Source organism: Colias eurytheme, chromosome 7, assembly GCF_061535395.1.
Source record: "Colias eurytheme isolate Ceu_HAF_F1 chromosome 7, ilColEury1 Martin Lab GWU primary, whole genome shotgun sequence".
Lineage (NCBI taxonomy): Eukaryota > Metazoa > Arthropoda > Insecta > Lepidoptera > Pieridae > Colias > Colias eurytheme.
The window spans coordinates 2789785-2803652 of NC_142986.1; the positions used below are offsets into that span (position 1 = coordinate 2789785).

At 37.0% G+C, this 13868-nt stretch overlaps 1 long non-coding RNA gene across 1 annotated transcript; it reads left to right on the plus strand.

Moving 5' to 3' along the window:
• Positions 1 to 3968: 3968 nt before the first annotated feature.
• LOC149906928 (uncharacterized) lies at positions 3969 to 8199 on the plus strand. Its single transcript, XR_016456953.1, has 3 exons — positions 3969 to 5480; positions 5838 to 6038; positions 6619 to 8199. It is a non-coding gene; the product is annotated as an uncharacterized LOC149906928 (long non-coding RNA).
• The last annotated feature ends 5669 nt before the right edge of the window (positions 8200 to 13868 follow it).

Genomic DNA, 13868 nt, shown 5'->3' on the forward strand with positions numbered 1-13868 from the left:
AAACATTTATTTATTCAATTAGACTTCTTCTAGAAGCACTTTTGAAACGTCATTAAGTACATGTTTTTAACATTACCACCGATTCGGAAAGCAGTATCTACGGAGAAGAATCGGCAAGAAACTCCATAGTTGCTCTTTTTAATCATGTCAGATTTACAATTTTACAAATTACATAATATGTAATATCATAATATATTATCATAATATACCAAAGAACTGTCCTGTGGTTTTTACGCGACAACCCTCCATGGGTTTTTATCTTCCATATATTCCTTAATACTGTAATAGGCTCTCTTGACAAGTACATTTTTTATATAAGATTTAAATGTAGAACTACTAAACTCTTTAATATTATGAGGAATTCTGTTGTAAAAGCGTATACCTTGGCCCATAAATGAATTTTTAACTTTAGCTAGCCGGAATAATGGCATTTCAATTTTATTTCTGTTTCTTGTGTCATAACAATGTCTATCTCCTACTTTTGTGTGTAAGTAAGCGTTATTATGTACATATAAAATATTATTAAATATATACTGCGACGGTACAGTAAGGATACCAGTATTCTTAAAGAGATCTCTTAGTGAGTCTCGAGCACGCAAATTATATACAGAGCGTATGGCTCTTTTCTGTAATATAAATATAGTTTCTATATCTGCAGCCCTGCCCCATAGCAGGATTCCATAGGACATTATGCTATGAAAGTAGCTAAAGTAAACCAATCTAGCCGTTTCTTCATCGGTGAGATGCCTTATTCTTCTAACTGCATATGCAGCTGAGCTGAGCTTAGCAGCGGTGGTGGTAACATGGGCCCCCCATTGAAGCTTCTCATCTAATGTCAAACCAAGAAAAACAGTCGATTCCACAGGGTATAATACCTCCCCGTTTAAAATAATATTCCTTTTCACCTTTTTTACATTTGGGAGGATAAATTCTACACAATTTGTTTTTTTTGTATTTAATAGTAAATTATTAGCATTAAACCAATTGGATATGCGTAAAAGAGCAGAGTTTACTTCGTCAACATTTGTGTCATGTCTATCCACATTAAAAATTAATGAGGTGTCATCTGCAAACAGTACTATTTCACACATATCCTGCAAATAATAAGGTAGGTCATTAATATACACTAAGAACAAAAACGGTCCTAAGATAGATCCCTGCGGAACACCTATGTTAATCGGCGCACCGCGAGATTTCTCTCCATTAACGACAACGGTTTGTACCCTGTTCTGAAGATATGAAGCTATGAGATCCTGAGCTAAACCTTTGATACCATAAAAATTTAGTTTCCGTAATAGAGTGGAATGTTCTACACAGTCGAAAGCCTTAGAAAGGTCGCAGAATATCCCCAAAGCATTCTTTGAATTTTCCCATGCTTTGTATATATGTGATAAAAGAGCTACTCCGGCATCAGTGGTAGAGCGCCCCTTTGTGAAACCATACTGTTTGGCGTGCAGTAAACCATTTGATGCAAAATGACTATTTAATTGGTTTAAAATTAGTTTCTCGAAGACTTTGCTCAAAGTTGGTAATATGGAAATTGGCCTATAGTTATTACTGTCTTCTTGGTCACCACTTTTAAATAAAGGAATAACTTTGCTAAACTTTAGTAAATCAGGGAAAATACCACAGTCGCAACACTGATTAAATATAAACGCTAGTTGATTGGCAATGTTTTCTATGATATTATTTACTAAATTTACAGACATACCCCAGAGATCACATGTTTTTTTTAAATTTAATGTTTTAAAAGTTTTAACAATTTCATCAGCAGTCACGTGTCGCAATTCAAATAATTTGTTACACTCAGCAACGTGATCCCTCAATAAAGACTCTGCAAGCGCTGAAGACAAATTTAAATTCTTAGTTAAACTAGCAGGGACACTACTAAAGAAATCTTCAAAAGCAAGCGCAACATCAGCACTTTTGTCAATGACCCTACCAGAGTTGACAAGTTTTATGGTACTATCGTTTGATCGGATTTTGCCCAATTCACCATTAATAATTGTCCAAACCGTTTTAACTTTATTGTCAGAGTTGCGTATTTTGTCTCTGATATACAAACTCTTGGCAGTGAAACAAACTTTTTTAAATGTTTTTGAATAATTTCTAACATAACTAAGAAATGATAAGTCTTTGTTATATTGTTTCATACCATATATAACTCGTAAAGAACGTTCCTGCATCTGTGTATACTAGGAGTTGCCCATTGGCTGAATGGTAAATCCTTGGTAATAGTTAAAGATTTAATTTTAAATATTTTTTCATATTCACTATGAATGAACTTAAAAAGATTTGTAAACATTTCACAAGGATTTTTATGAAAGGATTGATTATTCAGGTCAGGTAGTTTATTATCAATATTATTTCTAAATGTATGAATGCCTTTTCTAGTTATAGGCCTAACATTAATTCTTTTAAATGTAGGTATGCAATCCCATTCAAAAACTACTTTCTGGCCACAGTGATCCGAAGTTAGCGTGTTGAGAATATATAAAGAAATCCTAAAGAAATCTCAGCTAAAGAAATCCTCAAATTCAGACCATAATCTATTTGCTCACAATATTATCAAACAAATCCGATCACTACTTCTTGTTTGTGTGCAATAAATAGGTCAAACTTTACATATAAAAATTCCCAAATTTCCATAAAGCTGAAAATTGGTTCATTAGTATATTAAATTAAATGTAAAAAGTCCCCTACCATCTGACCCTTCGCATATTATAATCACAAAGTTATTTGCGTTTTATAACTGAACTTTTGTGACGTCATTCATGTATAGACATGAATGACGTTCTTAGATCATTAAGTAATGGATAACACTCGCAGGCGTTTCCCCTTTTGCCGAGGTATAAGATTATTCGAATCAAAAAATCTTATGCTTTCATAAAAACTACTTGCGTAATCGATTACAAACACTCTGCGTATTCGTAAAACATCGAAAGAACGTCTGCGAGTGCTCCGCTAAAAATGCCGTTTTGCACTGTCAAGACTTGAAGAAGCAATTCAAACATGTCGAATATTAAAAAAGATGGAATAACCTTTCATTTGTGTATATTTTTTTATTTTTTTAACGTACATTTCTAATTAAATGCAATTTCTAATAATCGTCGATGTATCGTTTAGCGATATGATCAAGACAACTAATCGAGTCATGTTTACTCGATCATTGATGCGGCCCCACGAGACTATCATGGAAAGAAAATATACAAATTTAATCTTTATGAACTAAGAGATAAAGTTGAATTTAAAACGCGATAATGAACCGCATTCCTTACGAGACTATCTTTTAAAGAAATACAAATTTAATCTTTATATTCTAAGTTATAAAGTTGAATTTAGAACGCGATATTGAACCGCATCCCCACGAGACAACTTAGAATGAAACACAAATTTAATCTTTATGAACTTAGGGATAGAGTTGAATTTAAAAACTCTTCGCTTAAAAGGTCGTAAATTTTTACGACTTTCGTGACACAAATTATTTTTGTGAATGTGTTATTGTGTTTCAATAGTGTGAGTTACCCTCCCCGCACCAAAATCAGCAGAAAGTTAGAACATTTGCCAGCGTACTCCATCCATTACTTAATGATCTAAGATGACGTTGTATAATATTATAGTGTTAGAACTAGTACATAATATATAAACCAAACAATGTAAATTGTCTTTAAGTTGTCTGGATAGCTCTTTAGAGCATATACAGACGCTCCGATTTGGTTGGTGCCAACCATATTGGAACCGACATGGCAACCATTCCTAAGCATCAGCATAATTCGGTATTATGCGGCACTGAGTCGCATTATGCTCTGTAATTGGAAAACAGCGTGTATATGCTATTATATTATTATTATTTTTATATTTGTAGCTACTGTCTATAATGTAATATTGTTTATTATCTGTGGTCGCTTTATACTTCCTCTTGTGTGATGTGTCAACTGTCAACTGTTTTGCTGTGAGTGTGTCTGTGTAACTTGGCTAAGATTAATTGGATTAAATCTCAGTATATCAAGATAATCTGTTGTTATTTTCCCATAATCCCATCAGGTTATGGGCCCAGAATACGCAAAGAATAAGTGTGCATAAAAGTTTTTGTATAAAAAAGAGAAATATCTAAGAGATGCGATTCCGCGTAACGACGCATTACCACCATCATCATCGACAGCTGCAAATTCTGGAATTGCAATAAATTTTGATAAGCTCATCGGAATATCGAACTATGGTAACTGGAAATTTATGATGCGCATGTATTTAGTCCATGAAGATTTATGGGATTGTGTCGAGGAATCTGCACCGGGTGTTCCCAGGGTCAGTGACGGCCGCAAACAACTAAAGGCACTCGCAAAGATAGGTTTGATGGTTCAACCCTCGTCTTTTTCCCACGTCAGAAATGCTACCACTGGTTACGAGGCATGGAACAATTTGAAGACAGCTTATGAGGATAGGGGGCTGTGTCTACGTCTGGGACTCTTGCGCACGTTATTTGGATTTAAATTGGAACAAGTTAGTGTTATGGAAGCGTATATCTTGCGAATCACAGATTTGGATCAACAATTGTTAGACACAAACACGTCTCCATTGGAAGATGATTTTCTGTCAGTGTTAATGTTAAGCGGTTTACCTCCAGATTATGATCCGCTTATCATGGCTTTAGAAAATTCGAACATTAAATTGTGTAGTGAAACAGTGAAAAGTAAATTGTTACAAGAAAATTTACGTAGAGACTTTGACAAGAGCGAAGGTGCAATGTTTACAAATAAGTTTACTACAAAAGGTGTCAAACCTCTTAAAGTGCTTTATTTGCAAGAAACCAAATCACTTTGCTAAAAACTGTCCAACTAAAATGAATAATAAAAATAACTATCAGGGTGAAAATGTAAAATGTGAGAAAGCGTGGAATGGAACATTATTGACAGCACTGGCTGTGAACATTGACTCAAATGCTTGGTATGTCGACTCTGGCGCTACTTGTCACATGACAAACAACAAAAATCTATTAAAAAATTATGCTGTGGACACTCCGCGGTTAGTTAGAGTTGCTAAAAATAAAAAATTGCATAGTGAAGGTCATGGTGAGGTAGAACTGTTGTTGAAAGGACAAACTCAAGTTACAAAGTTAAGTGAGGTTATTTTTGTGCCGGGACTATGAACAAATCTTATTTCTGTAGGCAAAATTGCTTCTAAGGGACTTGAAGTTTGTTTTGAAACTGAGAAGTGTAATGTTTATCGTGGAAATCTGCCAGTTGCAAGTGCTACAAAGGTGAATGGTGTCTATGAATTGGACACAGTGGGTCAACAATTAACAAATGGTCATGAGCTGGCTGCGACATGTCAAACAGTGGCTTTGGTCAAGCCACATATCCAGTCCGTGGATGAGGAAGGCGCAGAAGGTGTGAATTTGTGTGAAGCCAACCAATCGCAGGAGATTTGGCATCGGAGACTTGGACACCTGAACTGACGAAGTATGCATTTACTTAAACAAGGTATGGCAAATGGAATTGATTACACTTATATTAAAAGTAAACCTTGTGCGGCTTGTATTGAAGGGAAGCAAAGTAGAATACCATTCCCAAAACAATCCTTAAGTCGAGAAATTAGGTCTCATACATTCCGACTTATGTGGGCTTATGTCAGTTTCCTCATTTAGTGGTGCCAAGTATTTATTAACATTTATAGATGATTATACGAGGATGACGTCATTTGGTTATTTTATTAAAAGTAAAGATGAAGTTCTGTCTGTATTCAAAATCTTTAAAAATTTTGTAGAAAATCAAACTAATTTGAAAATAAAGATAATTAGGACAGACAATGGTTGTGAGTATATTAATAAACACTTTCAGACATTCCTTCAAGAGCATGGCATTGTGCATCAGACGACTGTACCCTACTCCCCACAACAAAATGGAGTTGCGGAAAGAGCAAATCGGACAATTGTGGAGGCCGGACGATGTATGTTACAATGTGCAGGAATGAACCAAAGATTTTGGGCCGAGGCTTTGAATGCAGCAATCTTTATCAAGAATAAATCCCCAAGTAAAGCGGTAAGAGGAACCACACCAGAAGAAAAATGGTCATGTTGTAAAGTTAATTTATCAAATTTGAGAATACATATTTGGTTGTGTTGCTTATTCAATGATCCCAGATGAGAGGCGTAAGAAACTAGATCAAAGAGTAAAAAATATATTTTTGTAGGATATTGTAATGAGTCAAAAGGATACAGATTAATTGATCCACATAATCCTTCTAAGGGCCGATTTTTCAATGCTTGGATAAAACTTATTCGTCAAATAATGTATAAAACTACCATTTTAAAAACGTATTCTAATTGCCCGTATTTGACAGTTTACGTGACATTTTAATATTATCGTGTAATACGGACGGATAAGTTTTATCCAAGCATTGAAAAATCAGCCCTTAATGTATTAAATCAAGTGATGTGTGCTTCTTGGAAGATATAATGTATAAAGATTTAAAATTGAATCAGAATAACACTACTACTGATTGTCAAATAAATTTTACTGATGGAATAGAAAATGTGAGAACAAACGATAATGTCAATTCTTTGCCTACTACAGATTTATCAGACTCAACCACAACTAATTCAACTTTTTCTGACTCCAGCTTTGCAGATGATCCCAATGATGTCACATGGAATCCAGACATGACTCAAGATGAAAATTCTAGCTATTATGAAGACATTGATCAAAGTGTGAATGCTGTAATTGCAATGACAGCTACAAGGCATAATGGAGAACCACAGACAATTGAGGAAGCATTATCAGGATCTGAAAAAATATTGGAGGGAAGCTATTGAAGATGAATATGAATCATTTGAGAAAAATGAGGCTTGGAGTTTGACATTACTACCTGAATCAAAGAAGGCTGTACGCTGCAAGTGGGTTTTTAAGAAGAAGCTAGTATAGTTATTCCACTATACGTACATTGATTGCCCTAGCATTAAATCTAAACTTACACATTGATCATATGGATGTAAAAACAGCATTTTTAAACTTGCAAGAGACTGTTTATATGGAACAACCAAGTGGATTCAAGTTAAATAGTCAAGAAAACCATGTATTTAAACTAAATAAAGCTATATTTACAAGCCTCAAAGGCATGGTATGACAAGAAAGATAATGTCTTAATGGATCTACAGTTCAGAAAAACACTCAGCGAACCTTGTGTTTACATTAAATCAGACAACTCAGAAAATATTATTATATTAGCATTGTATGTCGATGACATTTTAATTATAAGTAAAGATACATCAGAAAAGAATGCACTCAAGGAAAAACTGATGAAAAGATTTGAAACAAAATATCTTGGCCGAGCTACATATGTACTAGGAATTAAATTAAATCAAATTACATTGGATCAGAAAAACTATATACAGAAAGTATATAGATAAGGAACGGTACAGTGAATTTTGAGAAGCACTTTGAGTAACATCACTGTTGGGTGGAATGTACGAACTATATTCTCTAAAATATGGACTAAATGGAGCAGTTTGTTGTACGATTTGTGAACTGTCTCCCCCGTTGTTGATTGGTAGTATCATTTTTTTCACAAGTGTAACTATTTCCGTCAAAAATTAAGGTAGAGCTGAAAAGTTTATGGCCGCACAATTGGCTAAGCCATTTGTTTGTGAAATTCCAAATCCGTGAGGGCCGATTGTTCCAGGAAGAAAACCACGTAGTAGTTGAATTGGTGAGTAGATGGGTATACCGTTGTTTAAAAGATTAAATGGAAAATTTAGCTGGCCAGAACCATTATAAAATGGAGGTATGTAACCAAGGAATTTAGGTGTGTAATAAACTCCAACGTTCATGGGGAGATATGATGGTGGATTAGTCGCTTCATCATCTTCAACACATAAACAGATTGGATCTCTATTGGGAAAATACACACTGACAGAGTGTTGATTAATAGGACAAGTTGAAAAGCCCGTTAATAGATCCTTACTACAATCTTCTAGCTTAGGAGTTCCTGGTGGGGCGTTTGTTGAACATCCATTGACATCACCTCCTTTACACGATTCTTTAGTATAATCGGGGTTGGTTCTATTATTACGACCAGTATTTGAGTCCTTTGATGGGTCATTAGTTGAATCACCGTTCACATTATTTCCTTCATCATCGCCAGCGTTGGCTTTGTTATTAGTAGACGCTGAATCTGCCGACCATACATTGGTTGAATCTTTTTTTTCGCCAGCTTTTTCTTTGTTATTAGTAAACGCAGAATCTCCCGATGAGACATCTCCTTTTATTTTTCCACCTTCCTTGCCACCGTTAAATCACTTCACCAGTGATCTGAGGGCCATCACATTTTTTTCCTCATCTCGTCACAGGCGGCGCCGCTCGAACCCCTTCAAGAAAAAATCACAACAATGTACAGTAGATGGGTATACCGTTGTTTAAAAGATTAAATGGAAAATTTAGCTGGCCAGAACCATTATAAAATGGAGGTATGTAACCAAGGAATTTAGGTGGGTAATAAACTCCAATGTTCATAGGGAGATATGATGGTGGATTAGTCGCTTCATCATCTTCAACACATAAACAGATTGGATCTCTATTGGGAAAATACACACTGACAGAGTGTTGATTAATAGGACAAGTTGAAAAGCCCGTTAATAGATCCTTACTACAATCTTCTAGCTTAGGAGTTCCTGGTGGGGCGTTTGTTGAACATCCATTGACATCACCTCCTTTACACGATTCTTTAGTATAATCGGGGTTGGTTCTATTATTACGACCAGTATTTGAGTCCTTTGATGGGTCATTAGTTGAATCACCGTTCACATTATTTCCTTCATCATCGCCAGCGTTGGCTTTGTTATTAGTAGACGCTGAATCTGCCGACCATACATTGGTTGAATCTCTTTTTTTTCGCCAGCTTTTTCTTTGTTATTAGTAAACGCAGAATCTCCCGATGAGACATCTCCTTTTATTTTCCACCTTCCTTGCCACCGTTAAATCACTTCACCAGTGATCTGATGGCCATCACATTTTTTTCCGCATCTCGTCACAGGCGGCGCCGCTCGAACCCCTTCAAGAAAAAATCACAACAATGTACAGTAGATGGGTATACCGTTGTTTAAAAGATTAAATGGAAAATTTAGCTGGCCAGAACTATTATAAAATGGAGGTATGTAACCAAGGAATTTAGGTGTGTAATAAACTCCAACGTTCATGGGGAGATATGATGGTGGATTAGTCGCTTCATCATCTTCAACACATAAACAGATTGGATCTCTATTGGGAAAATACACACTGACAGAGTGTTGATTAAAAGGACAAGTTGAAAAGCCCGTTAATAGATCCTTACTACAATCTTCTAGCTTAGGAGTTCCTGGTGGGGCGTTTGTTGAACATCCATTGACATCACCTCCTTTACACGATTCTTTAGTATAATCGGGGTTGGTTCTATTATTACGACCAGTATTTGAGTCCTTTGATGGGTCATTAGTTGAATCACCGTTCACATTATTTCCTTCATCATCGCCAGCGTTGGCTTTGTTATTAGTAGACGCTGAATCTGCCGACCATACATTGGTTGAATATCTTTTTTTCGCCAGCTTTTTCTTTGTTATTAGTAAACGCAGAATCTCCCGATGAGACATCTCCTTTTATTTTTCCACCTTCCTTGCCACCGTTAAATCACTTCACCAGTGATCTGAGGGCCATCACATTTTTTTCCTCATCTCGTCACAGGCGGCGCCGCTCGAACCCCTTCAAGAAAAAATCACAACAATGTACAGTAGATGGGTATACCGTTGTTTAAAAGATTAAATGTAAAATTTAGCTGGCCAGAACCATTATAAAATGGAGGTATGTAACCAAGGAATTTAGGTGTGTAATAAACTCCAACGTTCATGGGGAGATATGATGGTGGATTAGTCGCTTCATCATCTTCAACACATAAACAGATTGGATCTCTATTGGGAAAATACACACTGACAGAGTGTTGATTAATAGGACAAGTTGAAAAGCCCGTTAATAGATCCTTACTACAATCTTCTAGCTTAGGAGTTCCTGGTGGGGCGTTTGTTGAACATCCATTGACATCACCTCCTTTACACGATTCTTTAGTATAATCGGGGTTGGTTCTATTATTACGACCAGTATTTGAGTCCTTTGATGGGTCATTAGTTGAATCACCGTTCACATTATTTCCTTCATCATCGCCAGCGTTGGCTTTGTTATTAGTAGACGCTGAATCTGCCGACCATACATTGGTTGAATCTCTTTTTTTTCGCCAGCTTTTTCTTTGTTATTAGTAAACGCAGAATCTCCCGATGAGACATCTCCTTTTATTTTTCCACCTTCCTTGCCACCGTTAAATCACTTCACCAGTGATCTGAGGGCCATCACATTTTTTTCCTCATCTCGTCACAGACGGCGCCGCTCGGACCCCTTCAAGAAAAAATCACAACAATGTACAGTAGATGGGTATACCGTTGTTTAAAAGATTAAATGGAAAATTTAGCTGGCCAGAACCATTATAAAATGGAGGTATGTAACCAAGGAATTTAGGTGTGTAATAAACTCCAACGTTCATGGGGAGATATGATGGTGGATTAGTCGCTTCATCATCTTCAACACATAAACAGATTGGATCTCTATTGGGAAAATACACACTGACAGAGTGTTGATTAAAAGGACAAGTTGAAAAGCCCGTTAATAGATCCTTACTACAATCTTCTAGCTTAGGAGTTCCTGGTGGGGCGTTTGTTGAACATCCATTGACATCACCTCCTTTACACGATTCTTTAGTATAATCGGGGTTGGTTCTATTATTACGACCAGTATTTGAGTCCTTTGATGGGTCATTAGTTGAATCACCGTTCACATTATTTCCTTCATCATCGCCAGCGTTGGCTTTGTTATTAGTAGACGCTGAATCTGCCGACCATACATTGGTTGAATATCTTTTTTTTCGCCAGCTTTTTCTTTGTTATTAGTAAACGCAGAATCTCCCAATGAGACATCTCCTTTTATTTTTCCACCTTCCTTGCCACCGTTAAATCACTTCACCAGTGATCTGAGGGCCATCACATTTTTTTCCTCATCTCGTCACAGGCGGCGCCGCTCGAACCCCTTCAAGAAAAAATCACAACAATGTACAGTAGATGGGTATACCGTTGTTTAAAAGATTAAATGGAAAATTTAGCTGGCCAGAACCATTATAAAATGGAGGTATGTAACCAAGGAATTTAGGTGTGTAATAAACTCCAACGTTCATGGGGAGATATGATGGTGGATTAGTCGCTTCATCATCTTCAACACATAAACAGATTGGATCTCTATTGGGAAAATACACACTGACAGAGTGTTGATTAATAGGACAAGTTGAAAAGCCCGTTAATAGATCCTTACTACAATCTTCTAGCTTAGGAATTCCTGGTGGGGCGTTTCTTGAACATCCATTGACATCACCTCCTTTACACGATTCTTTAGTATAATCGGGGTTGGTTCTATTATTACGACCAGTATTTGAGTCCTTTGATGGGTCATTAGTTGAATCACCGTTCACATTATTTCCTTCATCATCGCCAGCGTTGGCTTTGTTATTAGTAGACGCTGAATCTGCCGACCATACATTGGTTGAATCTCTTTTTTTTCGCCAGCTTTTTCTTTGTTATTAGTAAACGCAGAATCTCCCGATGAGACATCTCCTTTTATTTTTCCACCTTCCTTGCCACCGTTAAATCACTTCACCAGTGATCTGAGGGCCATCACATTTTTTTCCTCATCTCGTCACAGACGGCGCCGCTCGGACCCCTTCAAGAAAAAATCACAACAATGTACAGTAGATGGGTATACCGTTGTTTAAAAGATTAAATGGAAAATTTAGCTGGCCAGAACCATTATAAAATGGAGGTATGTAACCAAGGAATTTAGGTGTGTAATAAACTCCAACGTTCATGGGGAGATATGATGGTGGATTAGTCGCTTCATCATCTTCAACACATAAACAGATTGGATCTCTATTGGGAAAATACACACTGACAGAGTGTTGATTAAAAGGACAAGTTGAAAAGCCCGTTAATAGATCCTTACTACAATCTTCTAGCTTAGGAGTTCCTGGTGGGGCGTTTGTTGAACATCCATTGACATCACCTCCTTTACACGATTCTTTAGTATAATCGGGGTTGGTTCTATTATTACGACCAGTATTTGAGTCCTTTGATGGGTCATTAGTTGAATCACCGTTCACATTATTTCCTTCATCATCGCCAGCGTTGGCTTTGTTATTAGTAGACGCTGAATCTGCCGACCATACATTGGTTGAATCTCTTTTTTTTCGCCAGCTTTTTCTTTGTTATTAGTAAACGCAGAATCTCCCGATGAGACATCTCCTTTTATTTTTCCACCTTCCTTGCCACCGTTAAATCACTTCACCAGTGATCTGAGGGCCATCACATTTTTTTCCTCATCTCGTCACAGGCGGCGCCGCTCGAACCCCTTCAAGAAAAAATCACAACAATGTACAGTAGATGGGTATACCGTTGTTTAAAAGATTAAATGGAAAATTTAGCTGGCCAGAACCATTATAAAATGGAGGTATGTAACCAAGGAATTTAGGTGTGTAATAAACTCCAACGTTCATGGGGAGATATGATGGTGGATTAGTCGCTTCATCATCTTCAACACATAAACAGATTGGATCTCTATTGGGAAAATACACACTGACAGAGTGTTGATTAATAGGACAAGTTGAAAAGCCCGTTAATAGATCCTTACTACAATCTTCTAGCTTAGGAGTTCCTGGTGGGGCGTTTGTTGAACATCCATTGACATCACCTCCTTTACACGATTCTTTAGTATAATCGGGGTTGGTTCTATTATTACGACCAGTATTTGAGTCCTTTGATGGGTCATTAGTTGAATCACCGTTCACATTATTTCCTTCATCATCGCCAGCGTTGGCTTTGTTATTAGTAGACGCTGAATCTGCCGACCATACATTGGTTGAATATCTTTTTTTTCGCCAGCTTTTTCTTTGTTATTAGTAAACGCAGAATCTCCCGATGAGACATCTCCTTTTATTTTTCCACCTTCCTTGCCACCGTTAAATCACTTCACCAGTGATCTGAGGGCCATCACATTTTTTTCCTCATCTCGTCACAGGCGGCGCCGCTCGAACCCCTTCAAGAAAAAATCACAACAATGTACAGTAGATGGGTATACCGTTGTTTAAAAGATTAAATGGAAAATTTAGCTGGCCAGAACCATTATAAAATGGAGGTATGTAACCAAGGAATTTAGGTGGGTAATAAACTCCAATGTTCATAGGGAGATATGATGGTGGATTAGTCGCTTCATCATCTTCAACACATAAACAGATTGGATCTCTATTGGGAAAATACACACTGACAGAGTGTTGATTAATAGGACAAGTTGAAAAGCCCGTTAATAGATCCTTACTACAATCTTCTAGCTTAGGAGTTCCTGGTGGGGCGTTTGTTGAACATCCATTGACATCACCTCCTTTACACGATTCTTTAGTATAATCGGGGTTGGTTCTATTATTACGACCAGTATTTGAGTCCTTTGATGGGTCATTAGTTGAATCACCGTTCACATTATTTCCTTCATCATCGCCAGCGTTGGCTTTGTTATTAGTAGACGCTGAATCTGCCGACCATACATTGGTTGAATCTCTTTTTTTTCGCCAGCTTTTTCTTTGTTATTAGTAAACGCAGAATCTCCCGATGAGACATCTCCTTTTATTTTTCCACCTTCCTTGCCACCGTTAAATCATTCACCAGTGATCTGAGGGCCATCACATTTTTTTCCTCATCTCGTCACAGGCGGCGCCGCTCGAACCCCTTCAAGAAAAAATCACAACAATGTACAGTAGATGGG